Source organism: Lynx canadensis, chromosome C1 (genome assembly GCF_007474595.2).
Source record: "Lynx canadensis isolate LIC74 chromosome C1, mLynCan4.pri.v2, whole genome shotgun sequence".
Classification (NCBI taxonomy): Eukaryota; Metazoa; Chordata; class Mammalia; order Carnivora; family Felidae; genus Lynx; species Lynx canadensis.
The window spans coordinates 65374425-65382953 of NC_044310.1; the positions used below are offsets into that span (position 1 = coordinate 65374425).

General features: G+C 37.6%; 1 pseudogene; it reads right to left on the reverse strand.

Annotated features, from left to right (window-relative positions):
* Positions 1 to 5925: 5925 nt before the first annotated feature.
* LOC115519739 lies at positions 5926 to 7196 on the reverse strand (annotated as a pseudogene).
* Positions 7197 to 8529: the final 1333 nt, after the last annotated feature.

Consider the following 8529-nt stretch of genomic DNA (forward strand, 5'->3'; position numbering starts at 1 on the left):
TTGTCAAAAATCTCCCAATAAAAGGGAAGGGGAAAAACTAGTTTCAAACAGTGAGGGATGAAAACCATAAGAGACTCTTAAACACAGAGAACAAATGGAGGGTTAATGGGGGGTTGGGGGGAAGGGAAAATGGGTGATGGACATTGAGGATAGCAGCTGTTGGGATGAGCACTGGGTATTGTATGTAAGTGATGGATCATGGGAGTCTACTCCTGAAGCCAAGAGCACACTGTATACACTGTATGTTAGCAAACTTGACAAATTATACTAAAAAAATTATACTAAAAAAATTATACAAATTATAATTTTGTATACAAATTACAAAAAAATTTGTATACAAAAAAAGTATACAAATTATACTAAAAAAAAATCTCCCAACAAATAAGACTCCTGGGCCAGATGGCTTCCCAGGGGAATTCTACCAGACATTTAAAGCAGAGTTAATACCTATTCTTCTAAAGCTGTTCTCAAAACTAGAAACAGAAGGAAATTTTCCAGACTCATTTTATGAAGCTGGCATTATGTTGGTTCCCAAAGCACACAAAGACCCCACCAAAAAGGAAAATTACAGGCCAATATCCCTGATGATGAACTTGGATGCAAAAATTCTCAACAAGATGCTAGCAAATTGAATCCAATAGTATATTAAAAGAATTATTCACCATGATCAAGTGGGATTTATTCCTAGGATGCAGGGTGATTCAATATTCACAAATCAATCAACGTGATACATCACATTAATAGAAGAAAGGATAAGAACTGTATGATCCTGTCAACAGATGCAGAAAAAGCATTTGACGAAATACAGCATTCTTTCTCAATAAAAACCTCAAGAAAGTCACGATGGAAGGAACATACCTTAACATCATAAAAGCCACATATGAAAGGCCCACAGCTAATATCGTCCTCAGTGGGGAATAACTGAGAGCTTTCCCCCTTTTCTGGGGGTACCAGAAAATACCCCCAAATAGCCAAAGTAATGTTGGAAAAAAAAACCCAAAAATGGACCAAAGCTGGCAGCATCACATTTCCAGACTTTGGCTTGTATTTCAAAACTGTAATCATGAAGACAATATGGTATTGGCACAAAAACAGACACATAGACCAATGGAATAGAATAGAGAACCCAGAAATGGGCCCACAAATATATGGCCAATTAATCCTCAACAAAACAGGAAAGAGTATCCAATGGAAAAAAGACAGTCTCTTCAGCAAATAGTGCTGGGAGAACTGGACAGCAACATGCAGAAGAATGAAACTGGACCACTTTCTTACACCATACACAAAAATAAATTCAAAAGGGATGAAAGACCTAAATGTGAGACAGGAAACCATCAAAATTCTACAGAAAAAAACAGGCAGCAACCTCTTTGGCCTCAGCCACAGCAAGTTCTTACTTGACATATCTCCAAAGGAAGGGGAATTAAAGCAAAAATGAACTATCAGGACCTCATCAAGACAAAAAAACTTCTGCACAGAAAAGGAAACAATCAACAAAACTAAAAGGCAACCGATGGAATGGGAGAAGATATATGCAAATGACATTAAGATTAAGGGCTAGTATCAAAAATCTATAAAGAATTTACCAAACTCAACACCCCCAAAACAAATAATCCGGTGAAGACATGGGCAGAAGACATGAATAGACACTTTTCCAAAGAAGATATCCAGGTGGCAAACAGACACATGAAAAGATGCTCAAAATCACTCATCATCAGTGAAATACAAATCAAAACCACACTGAGATACCACTGGTCAGAATGGTTTAAATTAACAACTCAGGGAACAACAGAGTTGGCTAGGCTGTGGAAAATGGAGAATCCTCTTGCACTATTGGTGGGTATGCAAACTAGTGCAGCCACTCTGGAAAACTGTGGAAGTTCCTCAAAAAGTTAAAATAGAATTACACTGGGTGCCTGTGTGCCTTAGTCATTTAAGCATCTGACTTCGGGCCAGGTCATGATCTTGCAGTTCGTGAGTTTGAGCCCTGCACTGGGCTCTGTGCTGACAGCTTGGAGCCTGGAGCCTGCTTTGGATTCTGTGTCTCCCTTTCTCTCTGCCCCTCCCCTGCTCATGCTGTCTCTCTCTCTCTCAAAAATAAACATTTAAAAAATTTTTTTAAAAAGTAGAATTACCCTACAACCCAGCAATTGCTGGGTCTGGATTAGTATTCTATGCATAGCATTTTACTCTTATTCAATTATTCCAATGCTATAGCATTTCTTCACTGATTTTAACTTTAAGCTGTGAAAATTTCTACTCACTTGCACCTTGAGTTTTGAATTTTCTCTGTCTCCTTGGAATCTTTTGATTTTCTTTCTTGAATGATTTCCTCCATCCTGATTAAGAGTAATTTAAGATGCATATGGAATAGGGAGGAGAAAGCCATCTGTGTAAAGCTATCAGTTTATTCTAGAAATAAAAACAGCACTATGGGTTGTTTGTAGTGATTCATCTAAGAAAATAATTGGTAAGGTCATAAAAATAGTTATGTCTCTGATATGTCTAAAAGCATAGTTAACATACAAAATACATTTGACATTATAATACAGGGTGGAAAATAGTAGAAAATGATGCTTAGTGGGATGGAAGTTAAAGTAAATAAATATCTCAATTCAGATACTCACTATCTACCTGGAAATAGTGTCACATCTGCAGTGTCACATCTCCCATAAGACCTCCCTGCCCCTGCCCTACCCCAACTTTATTTATTTATTTATTTATTTATTTATTTATTTATTTATTTAACAGCAGAAAACATTTTATTTATTTATTTAATTTGTTTAATTTTTTTTCAATATATGAAGTTTATTGTCAAATTTGTTTCCATACAACACCCAGTACTCATCCCAAAAGGTGCCCTCCTCAATACCCATCACCCACCTTCCCCTCCCTCCCACCCCCATCAACCCTCAGTTTGTTCTCAGTTTTTAAGAGTCTCTTATGCTTTGGCTCTCTTCCACTTTAACTTCTTTTTTTTTTTCCTTCCCCTCCCCCGTGGGTTTCTGTTAAGTTTCTCAGGATCCACATAAGAGTGAAACCATATGGTATCTGTCTTTCTCTGTATGGCTTATTTCACTTAGCATAACACTCTCCAGTTCCATCCATGTTGCTATAAAGGGCCATATTTCATTCTTTCTCATTGCCACGTAGTACTCCATTGTGTATATAAACCACAATTTCTTTATCCATTCATCCGTTGATGGACATTTAGGCTCTTTCCATAATTTGGCTATTGTTGAGAGTGCTGCTATAAACATTGGGATCCTACCCCAACTTTAGATACCAGTCATAAGCCCAGGTTGTTTCTTGTGCTTCTGACCGAATGGATATAAAATGGATGTTCCAATGACCATTCCCCCAACACTTGGGTTAAATTAACTTGCTAGAGTGGTTTACAAAACTCAGAGAAGCACTTAATTTAAGAGATTACAGGTTTATTGTAAAAGGATATAACTCAAGAACAGCCAATGGAAGAGATGCATAGGGCAAGGTATGGGCTAAGGGTGAGGAGCTCCCATGTCTTCTCTGAGCTCACCACTCTTCCCAAATCTCCATGTGTTCACCGACCTGGAAGTTCTCTGAAACCACTCCTTTTGGATTTTTATGTAGGCTTCATTATGTAGGCATGATTGATGAAATCATTGGTCATTAATGATTGAATTCAATATCCAGCCCCTTTCCTGTCCCCAAAGTTGCCTCATTACCATAATAAAAGACACGTTTATTATGTCTTGGAATAATAAAGATATTGACTTGACTTAAGTATATTATTATAATATCTTTATTATTCCAAGAGTTTTCCAACTGTTCAAATAAAGATATTATTATTCCAAGAGTTTAGGAGTTCTGTGCCAGAAAACAGGAACAAAGACCATATACATATGTTTATTATATGTCATAGCGTCATATTATGTTAGAAAAGAGATATTTGCCAAAGAGGAGAGAAAAGATATCATACCTAGTTGGAAATTTACTGTAGAGTTGACGTACACTGTTGAACTAATTAATATTAAAAATGAGAAGATCATAGAAGAACTAACCATTCTGAGATTAGAGTAAGTGACTATCTGAGCAAACAGATAAAAGTGATTAATATGCCTCTAACTCAAAACATAAGATTCATACTAGGTAGGATGTCAGAGGAGTGCTATAACTGTCAAGACACATATTGGAAGTCTTCTTTGGCTAAATGAAGAATATGAAGAATGTATGACATGCTTTGCTGAGTGTTTGACAGTTCTGTATCCTAATAGGTATGAGAATTGACCTGGTTAATGAAGTGGTTGTAACAAGAACAGTATGACAAAGTGACCCTTTCATTTTAGTGTCTTTTGGTGCCCAGATCTCTGGGTTCATAAAGTAAATACTAGCTACAAGAGGAATGGAATGTTTGAAGACATGTTAAATAAGGTAATGCACATAAAACACCTAGGATAGGGTTATGGATAGATATTAAATTATTTCTTAGAGTTCCAATAGATAGCAGTATATATGGAAGTGTCAACGTTTCTAGATCCTTGACTTTTATGAAAGTCAAAGTATTTTGTGTTAAACAAAACTAAATGCTTTCCTACTTTGTTAAATATAAGACATTTTGCTTAATTTACAATTTAGTTGATTACTAATAAGGATGAATATCTCTGTACAGGTTTATTGGCTCCTTCTTTCTTTCCTTCAATGTCTTTTTCATGGATTTTATATAGTTTTCCAGCTGAATTGTGAAAACATTTTGTATATAAAGCTATGAAATATTTATGAAGATATTAATTTTCAAATGTGTGACATTTTGTCATTTTCTTGAAAATTTTGTTTATAAGGCATTTCCTAATATACAGAGGTTCTGATTTTTAAGTATGCAGTTCACTTTCTCTATGATTTCTACCTTTGGTGCCATGCTTAGGAATACCTGGCTCCCCCTCATTTTTTGGTGAATATTCATCTACTGAAGTATGATGCTTGTGGGTGTTATAGAAAGCAGAATTTCTCAACTATCTTTTTGCTTTTAACATTTTTGTCAAGGAAAGCAAATCTTGGACTAGAAATACAAACTGTACACTAGAGAGAGAAAACAGATTTTCAGGAAGAGTGAAGAAATTGGTTAAGTAAATCCTTGTTCTTTTGCCTTGATGAATCAGGCCTTGGTATTCTGTGACAACCAGCAAAAGAAACTAGAAAACCCCAATAATTCTGGTTTTCTCTGAGTAGTTTTGGAAGAACTAGAGCAGATAGGATGGCAATGAGCAAACATGGTTTTGATTTTCAAAAAGAGGAAGAGGGAGATTTTGCAGATATTAGACTGAAGAGTTTAGTTCAGGAAAATTTTTAGGATGTGTTATTAAAAGGATGCTTCCTGTGATCACTAGGAAGCAGTGTGGCTTCACTAAAAACAGCTTATTTCTGCGTTACATTAATGATTTCTTTTATTAAAAATTAGAATAAGGAAATGGCATGTTTTTCACAACATTCTTATAGACATGATGGAGAAATGTGAGTTGGATGTTCAATTAGATAAATGTGTTATTGATGGACTATCCCCAAAGTAATTATTAATGGATTAATTTGAGCCTGAGGGAAATAGTGACAAAATTCTTTTACTTGTTTTAAACTGTTCAAATTATATCAGTGACCTTAGAATAGGTATTTGATACTTATTGTATTATTATTATTATTGTTGTTAACTATTATTTTTCATTTAAGACAAGGAATACTTTATTCAAATCCATCAAAGAAATGGGCAGGTTGAGTCTAACAAAGTGTTGTATTTTAAAGCATAGGTCAGTAATTGTATATGAGAGTATACACAGCTACATACAAATTAACTGATCAGAGCACAGATTTTCAATGTTCAAAACAGAATAAACTTCCCTGTAAAAGCAGCACCTTTGTGACATTTTAAACTTTAATATTCTTCTCTTCTCTGCCCTATCTTTCAATAGAATCCATACTAACTTCCTCATAATCCTTCTCAAGGGCAGCCATATTCTCATGGGCCTGAGAAAAACTTTCCATCCCCCATGCCCTCACCTAAATACCAGTGAAGAAAGACATGTTTGGCATACATCAAGTCAAACTTGTGGTCAGGTGAGCCCAGGTCTGAGCAATGGCTGTGGTGTTGCTCAGCATGTACACAGCTCACTGTACTTTGGCTGGGTCCCCACCAGACATCACAGTGGGAGGCTGGTTTTTAATAACAACTTTGAAGCAGTGGGGCACCAGTCCACAGACTAGATGATATACTTGGTCTTAATGGTGGCAATGGCAGCATTGACATCTTTGGGAACCACTTGCCACTATACAACAGGCAATAAGCCATGTGTTTACCATGGCAAGGGTCACATTTTACAATCTGGTTGGCTGGCTCAAAGCATGCATTCATCATCTCTGCTACAGAAAGTTGTTCATGGTAGGCTTTCTCAGCAGAGATGACAAGGGCGTATGTAGCCAGAGGGAAGTGGATGTGGGGATACAGCACTGGGTTGGTCTGGAGTTCTGTCAGTTCAACGTTCAGAGCTCCATCAAATCTGAGAGAAGCAGTGATGGAGGGCACAATTTGGCCTCTCAACCAACTAAGGTTAGTGTAGATTCAATATCGAGGTTTCTATAACAGGTGTCATAGATGGCCTCATTGTCTACGATTAAGGCACAGAGTGCTCCAGGGTGGTGTGGGTAGTGAGGATGGAGTTATAGGGCTCAATTACAGCTGTGGAAACATGGGAGGCTGGGTAAATGGAGAACTCCAGCTTGGACTTCTTGCCATAATCAACAGAGAGATGTTCCATCAGCAGAGAGGTAAATCTCCCAAGGTCCTCCTCCAAAGCTGTGGAAACCCAAGAAACCCTGGATACCTTTCTCCTGGCCAGCCAATGTTCTAGTGCCCTTGGGCATAATTACTGGCAGCATCTTCCTTGCCTGTGATGAGCTGCTCAGGTGGAAAAGCTGGCAATGGGTGCCATTGCAAAGTCATTCATCAATGACTGTGGGTTGCAGGTCTACAAACACTGCCCTGGGCACATGGTTGCCAGTACCCTTCTCACTGGAGAAGGTGTTGAAGGAGTCATCTCCTTCCCCAGTGGTCTTGTCACTTGGCATCTGGCCATTAGGCTGAATGCTGTGTCCTAGGCAATAGACTCCTAACAGGCATTGCCAATCTGGACACCACCTCGGCCAACATGGATGGATATGCATTCATGCATTGTTGCTACTTTGCGGCTGCTGAGCAGATGGCAGAGAGGAAGAGATGAGGTTGTTGCTTCTTACAGTGTGGCTTTTAGGTGGTCGATATAAGAGAAACTGCTTAAATTAGTGTTAGATAAGTAGGGGGAACATATGTGTGAAAGAATTAATATAAAAATATAGGCAAGATCTACTAAGATAAAGTTTGATGAAAATAAATCTACATTCTTTTTTTTTTACTAAATAATTTGTGTCACTGTTAGATTGAGGAAATATGACTAAGAAGCTCATCTAAAAATTATTTAGAAGATGTCAGTAACTTCAGGGGTGCCTGGCTGGCTCAGTCAGTAGAGGATGTGACTCTTGATCTCAGGGTTGTGAGTTCGAGCCCCACATTGGGTGTAGAGATTACTTAAATATAAAATCTTAAAAAAAGTCAGTAACTTCAGTAAATCAATATGTGGTGGCCAAGAAAACCAACTCTATTCGTTGTTGCATCAGGAAGAATGAGGGAAACAGTAGCCATTACTACGTAATATTGGCCAAATTGCACATGATGTGTTGTGGTGCCAACTATTAAACACAAATAGAGAAAGACTGATGCACGGTGAGAGATGTATTACCAGCATGGGAGAACTGTAAACCATACATCAGGATGATGACTGAAAGAACATGAGAAGGAAAGACTTACAGGAAACATGAGCGTTGCCCTCAAACATTTGAAGAGCTCTCATATGGTGAATGTAGATTTAGGTTCAATAGTGAACCTAATAGTGATAGGTTTCAACTCAACACAATGAAGAATCTACAGAGTTCTTCTAAGTGGGAGAAGCAAGTTTTAAAGAATGGGCTAGACAATTACTCAGCTAGTGATACTACAGAAGAATGAATAGTTTGCCCAGCTGACCCTTAAAAATCTAAGATTACAACTGAATCAACTTTTCATTTTTTCCAACACACAAAAGTGTTGAGAGGCATTCCTTAAGCCTTCTAGCTTCATCTAATAAGAGGGAAGGCTGCATTTACAGCACATGTGACTGGTGACCTTGGGCAAGGGACTCTAAGTAAACTATCCAGAACAGGTCCCTGGAACCAGCTCATGTTGTCCAGATCTCTGGGTCACGAGATAAACTTAGCTTTTTGTGGCTGACTCTGTCTGTAACCACATTCATTTGAAAACATGAACAATAGAGGCCAATTAAGTTTTGCAAGCATGATACGTATAACAAGTGTGGCAGATTTGGAAAAATAGCTTGAATTAACAAGCTTATATTATGAAATGCTTGGCGTAACTTCAGCCTGAAAAACCTTAATTTCTGTTTATAGTTTTAGTTACTGCAGCTTTAGTATTTA